The sequence below is a fragment of the Schistocerca cancellata genome, chromosome 5 (genome assembly GCF_023864275.1).
Source record: "Schistocerca cancellata isolate TAMUIC-IGC-003103 chromosome 5, iqSchCanc2.1, whole genome shotgun sequence".
NCBI classification, from domain to species: domain Eukaryota; kingdom Metazoa; phylum Arthropoda; class Insecta; order Orthoptera; family Acrididae; genus Schistocerca; species Schistocerca cancellata.
In genome coordinates this window covers 150844180-150858354 of record NC_064630.1, presented here as the reverse complement: position 1 = coordinate 150858354, position 14175 = coordinate 150844180, and positions in this window count along the sequence as shown.

The following is a 14175-nucleotide window of genomic DNA, read 5'->3' as shown; positions in this document are numbered from 1 at the left end:
TTGGGCAGGCCTCGGAGAAAATTGACTTATTTCTTGCAAAATGGTCTAAGGAAAGGGTATATATTCTTGGAGACATAAATACTGATTTAAGATTAAGGCAACCACACAATTTAGTTTTCTTAAAATGCTAAGATTGGATGACTTCTACTGCATTAATGATAGTTCATAACAATTTTTCTGTCATCATCAGGGTTCATTAATGATACTTCAGACAACGGCAGGGTTTCAACTACGTTCCCACCATGTCCTAAAATGAAAAATATTCCCCCCCCCCCCCCCCCCCCCCACACACACACACCACAGAGGTAATCCACTACCTACCCAACTCATGCAATATCCTTGTCTGCCCCTATTCCACCCCTGCTCCAAACCAATTGTCCCATGGGGCTTATTCTGTAATAGATGCAAAACCTGACCCATACTACAACACGCTCCAGTCCTGTCCCAGGCATCTCCCATCCCATCAAAGGCAGGGACAAATGTGAAAGCAGTCGTGATCTACCAAGTTATTTGCAGCTACTTTCTATCATTCTATATGGTTATGACCACTGCCAAGTTGTGTGTCCACATGAATGGCCGGTGCCAAACCGGCCAAAAGACAGCTGGATCACCCATTTTCTGAGCATGCCACCCAACATGATATGTTCGAATTCAATGACTGCTTCACTGACTGGATTCTTTCCACCCACACCACCGCCCTGATATCAACCTCCCCTGCTCCCACTCCAGCCCTACACAACCTTCTACCCCACTGGCGCATTCGGAGAATCCTTTTCCCTTCTCTACTTTACTCCACTTCCCCCACAGCCCCAGCATAGCCTGCAGATGCTGCAACTAGCAGCTCACTATCCTGTCTACTGTGTCCCAGCATGTGCCCAATCTCTCTCTCTCTCTCTCTCTCTCTCTCTCTCTCTCTCTCTCTCGCCTGCTCAGTTTCCTTTTTCCATTTTCTAGATTTTCCAATGAGTTTAAAATATTGTTGTTCACATTTCACAAGTGGGCTTTCAAAATGTTTACACAAACAATTTTTGTCAGTTCTACATGAGTACATAAAACGCACATAATTTGTTTTTCATTGTAAGTGTCAATCACTCATAGTAATATCTGAAACTGAAATCACGATTTAATCTAATATTTCAGTGATGGACATGACATCATTGATTTAAACTTGAGATAACTTCACATTTCTTAGTGGGAAAACACACAATGATGAAGATTAACTTCTGCTATCAATTATTTTTATAGTTCAAATAAACCAAGTCAGCTACTACACTTGATGAACTCTAACCAGTGGCAGGTTCTTTCCATGGTGAAGTTGTCATCCAAGTCTACAAAAAAGTAAATCTTCAGAAAATAGCATTTGAAAGAACTTTGTCACTGAAGCTTTACTGACACTTTAACACAGAGAAGTTATGTGGATGACTACAGACAGATTTTCCAAACAAGTTCGTTAAATACAGTAATCACATTGAGTGACTGTAACAGTAAGGTCAGCTCATATTAGTGACTTTGACATTGAAATGTGGAATGGATGAGTGCACTCTATGAATTTTTACATTGAGATATTAAGATGAAAATAGCCAATTGTGACTCTGCCATGGAGATGTTACTGTAACGATTACTAGGACCTAAATTCCTACTACTGTACAAAGAGAACGATTTCAAAATTAGTGGCTATGACATCACGGGGAAGCAAGTAATAATTTGGTTTATCTATGTGATAGATGATTGGGAAATTAAAAAAGTTGGGCGGATTATTTTATTCATACCATGCACACTGCCATGGGAGTTTACCGAGCCTGTTCTAAATTTAGCAGGATAGTAGTTTTCTTAATTGTCAAATAACCAAAGCTATTTTCTAGTTCAGAAAATACAACTACACCTAAGATTTCATAAACGTATTTAAAGGTCCAAATAATAATACCATTTTCTGGGTGTGGAAACTTTAATTATGAATAACATTTTAGTTAATGACTGTTCACAAATAATAAAATGTTTACTGATAAGAGTGAAGTGAGAGCTTTCAAATTATTTATGTAATTCTGGAAATAATTATTAGCTCGCAATATGTTCCTGAGCATATGGCTTCTAAATAAGGCAAATTACAGATTTCTCTTAAACGAACACGTACAGTGAAAAATTAACTATACCATTGGCATTAGCAGAACTCGGATAAACTGATGAATAATGAATTTTACTGAAACATCACCTAAATACGAATTTTGGTGCTTTATGTAAATGTGGTACATGTACTGCCAGCATAATATAAAAAAGAAATAAAGTTATCTAAGGAGTAGATTTATAGAAAATGGAGTTACTCCAACTTGCTAAGTTTCAAGTTCCTCATCTGTACAATAGAAGCATGTATTCTGCTGCCCCCACCTGAAAAAAGTGAATCTACAGTTCTCAAATCCAAAATGGTGCATGTCAATCAGTGTTTATGAAGCTACTGTTGATTGCTTTAGCACTGCAGATAATCTAGCTACATTATGAAAACCTATCTCATTTGTGATATCTTTAACCCAGCACACAGCTGCGAGTTTCTAAGGGAACACAGTGTAAAAAAGAAAATGCTGTAAAATAATAATAGAGCACTTCTGTACATAGTACATAGGTCTACAGAAGCAAACTTAAGAGAGAGAGTGGCATACAAGGGCAGTCAAATTAATACCAAAAACGTGGAAAAAAGTAAGTAAACTATTCATTAATACAGAAGTACTTGCCATAGCTATTAACATATTTATTCCACTATAACTGCCTTACAAAGGTCAATGCCTTTGTGGGAAAATGAATGCAGTTTCCAGGCACTCACCTCTTAATCTGAGGCAAAGGGACAGCCATGAACGTCTTTCTTCAGGGCTCTAAAAATATGGAAATCACATCGAGAGAGATTGGGAGTTTATGGAGAACGTGTAGGTGTTTCCCTTCAAAACTTCTATAGTGTACTCTATAAAACCATGGTAGGCATCTTATTGGCAGGTTGCTTAAACTATGTTGCAGAGTTTGGTCTGGGAAGCCTTCACACAACCTCCATACAGTCCCAAACTCTCATCATGTGATTTCCATATTTTTGGAGCCCTAAAGAAACACTCTTGGCCATTCATTTGGTTCACACCAAGAGGTGCACAGATCAGTACAATCATAGATTTGTAGACAACTGCAAACATTTTTCCATGAAGCGGTTGGCCATCTTGTCTCACAGAGGCATAAATAAAACTATGGTGATTACTTTTGAAATACTAAACAGTTTACTTCCTTTTTTCCATCAGCCTTGTTTTCATTTGACTGCCCCTTATACAAGAAGCTTTCATCTCATGTACTTTTTCTGAAGTTTTGCATCAGTGTAACCAAATATATTACAACAAAAAAAAGATGAATGTGACAAGGCTCAGATCCCATGCAGAGCCAATCACAAAATATTATGATTTCATTCATCACTTTCAAATTATTTTTTAATTCTGCTATGTTGACTCAATGATAGCTCTATAATGGCATACCCATGATTGTGCTGGGACTTCTGAATTAACACATGCAAGAGAGATTTTTCCATGTGAGCAGTAAAAACTTTCCTCCCTGTCTCCAACCCCCCGACCCTCCTCCTCCACCAGACAAAAATTCATAAGACCAATTTCGTTCATAAGTTTCTTTGGGTAGCTGTGGTGAACAAGGACATAACTGACAAGACACACGTAACACTGGACATTATAACAAATCCAGATGTTTGCGTAAACACAACTCAAACACACATACCTGACCAGTCTCTGGCTGCCAAGGCCAGCATGCTCAAAGTCTTGCCATGTCTGCGCACATTGCATTTGTGTGTTGTATGCTGTCTAAATTTAATGAATACCTATTTAGCCGAAAGCTGTGTTTGACAGCATTTTTGTTGTGCCTACCTGTAAATCAGTGACTTCACTATATGGTGAGTAGCAACTATCCTTTTCATAATACTGTCAAACATAAATCTTCCTTTTTTATTGCTGTGAAATGACAGCAATCCAGGTATAATTACTGGCGTCACTATTTTAAACGAAACAACTGCTTCTGTTATAACCAGTGCTCAGTTTGTGATGGTATGCTATAACGGTACCTCTGGTAAGTCACAGTACTGGGTACCTCTTGTTTTTTCCAAATCAAGCTCTGGTTATAGCTGTTGCTACTTCTACTTGTTTTATTTCTTCAAGATCATGTCGCATCCAAAAGGTCAAACCAAACTAAACATATCTACAAGAAACTGTTGTAAATAAGTGTACATTTTCATAGCCCATATGTACTCTCACAGACTGATCAGTCCGAAGTTACAAGCGGAGGAGAGGTGATGTGTGGAAAGAATCAAAGAACTGAACACATGATAAATAAGAAGATGTGTACCACTGGCTGAATGTGTTACAATTGGCTCATTATACCTTATTTTAAACATATACACCGTGAATTTTTGATGAAGTTCCTAGGACACATGAATATTCAGTATTTATTCATCCCATTCACATTCAGATTGTTGGAAGTTCTGCAGTCAAAAGACTGGTTCAGTAACATCTAACTGCAAACCCAGAACTTCATGGAATATTTCCTCGCAACACGAGAGAAATGTAGGTACAAGTTGCAGTTGAACCGAAATATTCATATGTCGCTAATAGGTATCACATTTATATCAATACTGCTGATGTCTTAACAGTTCACAGTAAGCAAATAAATTTTGAGTAATTGAATATATTATAACAAAACATTCAACATTCCATGCAGAGCCAATCACAACATATTTTAATTTCATACTTTTCACAGCTTTACTTTTGATGAAATGCAAGCAACTCAGTTAAAAAGTATTATCCTTGGACCTATAATTATTAGTTGATGGATCAATTAACTCTTGTCAAAATGCATACACCCCCTCCCCCTCCAACAAAAACACACACACATTTGGTTGTACAATCCTGTAGGTCTGGTGTGGTACTGGATTTTCAATGTGTTTCTGAAAATAAATCAAAGATATACTGAATGAATTACTGAATGCTTTATGATAGAACCTGGCAGTAATGAAAAGAACAAACATAAGTAGAATTTCATCACTGCATGTCAAATTAGAAAAGAACTATGTATGTACTGATTAGTAACATGAATTTTGCATGTAGAGCACACCACTCCATCAACAATGATATACAAATCAACCTCAAATGAAGTAACTATGAGTAAAAACTCCTGCATTTGAACAAATATCAAGTTGTCAAAAGCTGAAGCACATATTCATCTAATCTGATCACATATTGCATCACATTGAAAGTTGGAGGCTGGAGATAGTGATGCTAGTGTAGGTGCATCTTCAAGGCATTGCGCATTCTCACAGCACCTTCACAATATATACATTTACTAATATGGTGTTACATAAATAAATAATCACAATATCAAAAGAATAGTAGTTTCTTCCACTCACTAGCAATAGTGACATCACTGCAAAACAAATATTCGCCCAAAAATCAAGAACATGAAATCCTCAAAAATTAACACAAAAAATTACAAAAATGAAAACTAGTGTTGTAAATTTCACGTGACCTATACATCTCAAATGAAGACCTCAATACCAGTAACCCACACAGACCTCAAAAACTCAACACAATTTTCACTTGACCTACATAGCTCCAACAAAGCCCTAGATACCACAGTTACTCTGTCTATACTCTATCTAAATCAAAGTTCTCAGTACAACAAACCAAATCATGCTCACATGACTAATATTAGAAATGTATCCTAACCAACGATGGTATATCAATACCCATGATACCTACCCAGAAGAATCCATTAATCACTGAACACTAACACGGAAATCCCGAATATTCATGAAAACCTTCACCACCAATTTCAATACACACAAACAACTCCACCTAATGCAACAAGCAATGAGCCACTCATATATATCTGTAGGCTATCTTCTTCACAACTGAAGAAAAGAGAAAAACATTACATCTCTGACCACAAAAAACTCAAGGCACTAATATTTCCAAACATAAAAATGAATCCATCAGGCAAAACATACAAATTCAAAGTTGTTGTTGTTGTGGTCTTCAGTCCTGAGACTGGTTTGATGCAGCTCTCCATGCTACTCTATCCTGTGCAGGCTTCTTCATCTCCCAGTACCTACTGCAACCTACATCCTTCTGAATCTGCTTAGTGTATTCATCTCTTGGTCTCCCCCTACGATTTTTACCCTCCATGCTGCCCTCCAATACTAAATTGGTGATCCCTTGGTCCCTCAGAACATGTCCTACCAACTGATCCCTTCTCCTAGTCAAGTTGTGCCACAAACTTCTCTTCTCCCCAATCCTATTCAATACTTCCTCATTAGTTATGTGATCTACCCATCTAATCATCAGCATTCTTCTGTTGCACCACATTTCAAAAGCTTCTATTCTCTTCTTGTCTATGTTTCACTTCCATACATGGCTACACTCCATACAAATACTTTCAGAAACGACTTCCTGACACTTAAATCTATACTCGATGTTAACAAATTTCTCTTCTTCAGAAACGCTTTCCTTGCTATTGCCAGTCTACATTTTATATCCTCTCTACTTCGACCATCATCAGTTATTTTGTTCCCCAAATAGCAAAACTCCTTTACTACTTTAAGTGTCTCATTTCCTAATCTAAAAATGGTTCAAATGGCTCTGAGCACTATGGGACTCAACATCTTAGGTCATAAGTCCCCTAGAACTTAGAACTACTTAAACCTAACTAACCTAAGGACATCACACACACACATGCCCGAGGCAGGATTCGAACCTGCGACCGTAGCAGTCCCGCGGTTCTGGACTGCAGCGCCAGAACCGCTAGACCACCGCGGCCGGCTTTCCTAATCTAATACCCTCAACATCACCCGATTTAATTCGACTACATTCCATTATCCTCATTTTGCTTTTGTTGATGTTCATCTTATATCCTCCCTTCAAGACACCATCCATTCCGTTCAACTGTTCTTCCAAGTCCTTTGCTGTCTCTGACAGAATTACAATGTCATCGGCGAACTTCAAAGTTTTTATTTCTTCTCCATGGATTTTAACACCTACTCCATATTTTTCTTTTGTTTCCTTTACTGCTTGCTCAATATACAGATTGAATAACATCGGGGAGAGGCTACAACCCTGTCTCACTCCCTTCCCAACCACTGCTACCCTTTCATGTCCCTCAACTGTTATAACTGCCATCTGGTTTCTGTACAAATTGTAAATAGCCTTTCGCTCCCTGTATTTTACCCCTGCCACCTTTAGAATTTGAAAGAGAGTATTCCAGTCAACATTGTCAAAAGCTTTCTCTAAGTCTACAAATGCTAGGAACGTAGGTTTGCCTTTCCTTAATCTTTCTTCTAAGATAAGTCGTATGGTCAGTATTGCTTCACGTGTTCCAGTATTTCTACGGAATCCAAACTGATCTTCCCCGAGGTCGGCTTCTACCAGTTTTTCCATTTGTCTGTAAAGAATTCATGTTAGTATTTTGCAGCTGTAGCTTATTAAACTGATTGTCCGGTAATTTTCACATCTGTCAACACCTGCTTTCTTTGGGATTGGAATTATTATATTCTTCTTGAAGTCTGAGGGTATTTCGCCTGTTTCATACATCTTGCTCACCAGATGGTAGAGTTTTGTCAGGACTGGCTCTCCCAGGGCTGTCAGTAGTTCCAATGGAATGTTGTCTACTCCGGGGGCCTTGTTTCGACTCAGGTCTTTCAGTGCTCTGTCAAACTCTTCACGCAGTATCGTATCTCCCATTTCGTCTTCACCTACATCCTCTTCCATTTCCAGAATATTGTCCTCGAGTACATCGCCCTTGTATAGACCCTCTATATACTCCTTCCACCTTTCTGCTTTCCCTTCTTTGCTTAGAACTGGGTTTCCATCTGAGCTCTTGATGTTCATACAAGTGGTTCTCTTATCTCCAAAGATCTCTTTAATTTTCCTATAGGCAGTATCTATCTTACCCCTAGTGAGATAAGCCCCTACATCCTTATATTTGTCCTCTAGCCATCCCTACTTAGCCATTTTGCACTTCCTGTTGATCTCATTTTTGAGACGTTTGTATTCCTTTTTGCCTGCTTCATTTACTGCATTTTTATATTTTCTCCTTTCATCAATTAAATTCAATATCTCTTCTGTTACCCAAGGATTTCTACTAGCCCTAGTCTTTTTACCTACTTGATCCTCTGCTGCCTTCACTACTTCATCCCTCAGAGCTACCCATTCTTCTTCTATTGTATTTCTTTCCCCCAGTCCTGTCAGTTGTTCCCTTATGCTCTCCCTGAAACTCTGTACAACCTCTGGTTCTTTCAGTTTATCCAGGTCCCATCTCCTTAAATTCCCACCTTTTTGCAGTTTCTTCAGTTTTAATCTACAGGTCATAACCAATAGATTGTGGTCAGAGTCCACATCTGCCCCTGGAAATGTCTTACAATTTAAAACCTGGTTCCTAAATCTCTGTCTTACCATTATATAATCTATCTGATACCTTTTAGTATCTCCAGGGTTCTTCCATGTATACAACCTTCTTCATGATTCTTGAACCAGGTGTTAGCTATGATTAAGTTGTGCTCTGTGCAAAATTCTACCAGGCGGCTTCCTCTTTCATTTCTTAGCCCCAATCCATATTCACCTACTAAGTTTCCTTCTCTCCCTTTCCTACACTCGAATTCCAGTCACCCATGACTATTAAATTTTTGTCTCCCTTCACTATCTGAATACTTTCTTTTATTTCATCATACATTTCTTCAATTTCTTCGTCATCTGCAGTGCTAGTTGGCATATAAACTTGTACTACTGTAGTAGGCGTGGGCTTGGTGTCTATGTTGGCCACAATAATGCATTCACTATGCTGTTTGTAGTAGCTTACCCGCGTTCCTATTTTCCTATTCATTATTAAACCTACTCCTGCATTACCCCTATTTGATTTTGTATTTATAACCCTGTAGTCATGTGACCAAAAGTCTTGTTCCCCCTGCCACCGAACTTCGCTAATTCCCACTGTATCTAACTTTAACCTATCCATTTCCCTTTTTAAATTTTCTGACCTACTTGCCCAATTAAGGGATATGACATTCCACACTCCAATCCGTATAATGCCAGTTTTCTTTCTCCTGATAACAACATCCTCTTGAGTAGTCCCCGCCCGGAGATCCGAATGGGGGACTATTTTACCTCCGGAATATTTTACCCAAGAGGATGCCATCATCATTTAACCATACAGTAAAGCTGCATGCCCTCGGGAAAAATTACTGCCGTAGTTTCCCCTTGCTTTCAGCCGTTTGCAGTACCAGCACAGCAAGGCTGTTTTGGTTATTGTTACAAGGCCAGATCAGTCAAACATCCAGACTGTTGCCCTTGCAACTACTGAAAAGGCTGCTGCCCCTCTTCAGGAACCACACGTTTGTCTGGCCTCTCAACAGATACCCCTCCATTGTGGTTGCACCTACGGTACGGCTATCTGTAACGCTGAGGCACGCAAGCCTCCCCACAAACGGCAAGGTCCATGGTTCATGGGGGGGGGGGGGGGGGGGGCAGCACAAATTCTTTCAATAGCAACCCGAAACATTCAATTCATGTCAAACAACTCAATAACAAACATCCAGCACAAGAGAGTGCCACCAAATACTACAACACACAATCTACAAACACAAAGACTCAAAAACATCAAGGCTCACAATGACATCACGGGTCAATGCAGATGGGTGTAGCATCAGCACCTGACCTTGTGTGAATAACCTCACGTTAGTCTCAGCTAGGAAATAGTGATGAAGCAATGACTGCCAGTTGGCAAGAAAACGGGACTAAATTGTCACAATGAAATTTAATTACTGTTGGAACATTTATTCAGAGTTTCAATCTTTTTGGTACAACCCAAAAAGGCCAGTACTGCCTGCTTTGCACTAAGGAGATCTTTCTCACTGTACTGGCCCACAAACAGGACTGACAGCGTGCTTTTATTCAGTGTTTCCTACATCATTTTGTAAGCAGCGCAACTAAGATCTAAAAATTGTCCATTCTAACATTGGAATAATAATAATTACATCCTACCACATTTACTCCCTAATGGAACTTATGATTAATAATAAACAGTTCATCTACTAGGCACTGATTTGATTTACGAATTTTCTGACTCAGGCGAGACATTCATATGAATCCTCATCTGCTATTTCAGCATCTTGTTTTGCAAATAGAAATTTCCCACAGTATCTCCAGTTTTGCTGCATTTCTGTTCCTGTCTTTAGCGAGTTTTATCGCTATATACTTCAGTACATACGTCACAGTATTAAATGAATCCTATACATTTATATTCTGTGGGAAAATACGATATTCTAACCACAATCATTTTAAACGATCAGCTTATTTGCCTCCCAGAATGCGAAGGTATATCACTTTTCCTGTTTTCTTTTCAACAATCTTGCGTTCCACCATTCGTCTCTTAGAAATCACAATAGCACAAACCCTATTGCTGAGTTACTACAACAGTTCAATGCAGCATGTACCACCTCATCGAAATAATAACAAACACAGATTTTTCTGCCCGCCAAAAATTGCGTCTTCAAAGATAACAATCGCAACGCTTACAACTGGGTGTGGTAAAGTCTGTGAACTATGCCACTTCCCGTGTTTCGCTGTCGCTAGTGTCTAGTTTTAGCGGTTGCTGTCAAAGATGATCATTAACAGTTACTAGGCAGCATGGAGGTAAGAATTCTTACCTCCATGCTAGGCAGCCGATTTGTTTCAAAATGAATTGATATCTTTGATTTTCTGTAACACATGCACACTGAATTACTCGCAATTCCTTCAAAAGTCACTGACTTCTTGTAACACAGTTTATTTAATATGATGGGTAGTCAAACAGGGTCTATAATCGAAAGTCAAAGAAATTTACTTTTATTAGCCTGGCTTCCAATGAGGTTAACTACTTCACGCAGTGGCGCATGAATGTGAAAGAGTCGTGAATATTCAGAGCTACAACACTAAAATCTTTAACACAAAGACACTAAAGACTCACAGACACTACAAATATTTACAACACATGTGTTGGGTTTATATAATAGTAGGAAACTCTTTGAATAAAGCCCCTTGCTACTTTGCATATAATACTCTATTCCATTGGCTCATATTATTCTTTTATTCAATTTTTCTGCTTTAAAACGACAATTCCTGATTTTATATGAAACATGGGAATGTAATAATCTTGGTAATGGTAATAAAAACAACAATGGCAATTATAGCAGGAATCAGTACAGCAGCCGCCATAGGAATATAATAGTAATGGAGGATTCAGAAATCAACGAAGTAATGGATTCCAAGACAAAAATAATAGAAATTACAATGCAGTGTACAATGGCTCACCATCGAGAAGTAATCCTGATGATAATAGACAATATGGGCATGAACACCCACACACAAATATTAATTATGAAAGCAATAGCTAGGGGAGCAGCATAAACAAAAATCAGCAGAACGCCACCCCCCCCCCCCCCCAATAATGCATTGAATAGAAAATAGCAAAATACTTATCATGTTGTAAACATTGTATAAATGACTGACGGGAGTGGCAGCTCCCCACTTCCCCAGATGGTAAATGGCCAACGAAAAACTGAACTGGGGGCCATGATGCTAATAAGACAATTATTTCTTAAAGTGCGGTATGATAAAGAATGATGTGGGAGATGATTACATATATATTCACAATTATCTATTATGCCAATCTCGTATAGTGTGTGGGAAGAATAAACGCCTATATCTTTCCGTATGAGCTCTGATTTCCCTTATTTCATCATGGTGATAGTTTCTCCTTATGTAAGTCAGTGTCAACAAAATATTTTCGCATTTGAAGAAGAAAGCTGATGATTGGAATTTCATGGGAAGATTCCGTCACAACGAAAAACGCCTTTGTTTTAATTATGTCCACCCCAAATCCTGTATTATTTCAGTGACACTCTCTCCCCTATTTCGCGATAATACAAATCGTGCTGCCCTTCTTTGAACTTTTTTGATGTACTCCATCAATCCTATCCGGAAAGGACCCCGCAATGCACAGCAGTATTTTAAAAGAGGACGGACAAGTGTAGTGTAGGCAGTCTCCTTAGTAGATCTGTTACATTTTTTAAGTGTCCAGTCAAAAAAATGCAGTCTTTGGGTTGCCTTCTCCATAACTTTTCTATGTGTTTCCTTCTAATTTAAATTGTTCGTAATTGTAATTCCTAGTAGGAACAAACAATGTACATGTGATACTAGACACAGGAGCAGCTATGAATCTTGTTTTGTACAGCTTCTTCAATCAAAATAAAAGGGAAACTAAAACCACCTACTTTACCTGTGGAGAATTGCCATATTTCAACAACTATAGGAAATAAATCAAAAGGTGTCCAGTTTCAAACCTATATTCTATTAGCTTTCGCTGGAGGCACAATTACTTTTATATTCCTAGTGGTAGAGAACCTAACAGCTAACTGTGTTTTAGGAATGGATTTTTCAGGCAATATCAAGAGAAAATTGATTTAGGCAACAGCAGATGTTATCTTTACTCAGATGATAACGTAATTTCAGTCTATTTAATGAAAACAAACTCTTGTGTGAATAATCAATTAGACAGTTAAAGTGAGTATACATCAGATGAGCAACGTAATGAACTGATCACAGAGAAAACGATAGTTTTACACACTGTTCAGAGTAAGGTAGAAGAATCGGGTAGTTTATCAGCCATACAGAAACAAGAACTAGGTACACTGTTGTCACAATATTTCCATGTTTCTGAAAAGAAACAAGGGTAATTAAAGGATATGTCTGTCAACGGAAGTATACTACGGCAAATTTTTGTCATACATCGTATGCAATTCCTTGCACAAAGGCAGCAGCAGTGAGAAAAGAGACTGAACATATGATTAACAGGAATGTTATTGAAGCATCTCATTCACCATATTGCAGCCTCATCCTAGCAGTAGCCAACCTGATGGAAGCGTATGACTTGTTTTTGATGAAAGGAAAACTAACAGAATCATAGCACCTGTAAGAACCAAATCAGAAAACCTAGAGGAGCACTTATTAAGATTCCATGGAGTAAAATTCATTTCAACAATAGATCTATAGGTATCATACTGGAAAATCTTGTTGCATCCACATAGCTGACAGTATACAGTATTAGTCTGTAATTGTAGAAGTTATCATTTCACATTTTACCATTCAGACTTTCTGTTAGTGCAGGAGTGTTTAATGCAATTTTGGATAAGGTGAGTCTAGTTGGAGTCTTTGTGGATGACATGCTTGTAGTTACAGCTGAATGGGATGAGCATTTAACCATATTAAGAATTGCGTTAGGCCAATTTTCCACTTATGAAGTCACAGTTACCTTACAAAAATTAGAATTTTCCAGAAAAGATATTAATTTCTTAGGTCACATTATTTCACCTAGAGTCATTCAGCTTGATCCACACAAAGTAGACGCCATCAGACACTTTCCTATCCCATAAACTAAAAAAAGTTAAAAGCATTTATGGGCTTAGCCTCATTCTTCTATAAGTATGTGCCTCACCAGCCACTAATAAGTGATGCACTTCTCAATCTTTTGAGGAGAAACCGCACATGGCTGTGGACAGAAAACAGTCAGAAGGACTTTGAAAACATAAAACAAGCTTTGATAACTCTGACATATTAGTACATCCTGATAGGACACAAGATTTTGACTCAATATTGGTGCATCCTTCCAGCATCTGGGAATTTTATTGTTTCAGATTACCCATGAGAATGAAAATCAAAATGTAAACATAATTAGTTTTGCTAGTCACACACTGACGGAATGTGAAAGAGCTCATTCCATAACTGATCTTGAAGTAGTATGAGCGTTCCACAAATTCCAGTACTTCGTAGGGGAAATCACATAAAAGTATAGTGTGACCACCAAGCACTTTTCGTTCTTCGTGAAATTTAAACTATTGCACAAAATATTAACCAGATGGTGTTTTTCTTCAAGAGCTCAATTTTCAGGTAATTTATATCAAAGATGAACAGAATATTTTGGCAGATGGCCCGTCTAGACTTCCAGAAGGACTAAATGGATATACAGAATTGACAGAACAAACTTCTAACTATGTTCTACTCATGTGCGATGGTACATATAGGCCCTATTACGTGAAAACTTGACTTGAGAAAATGTTATATGTTACAT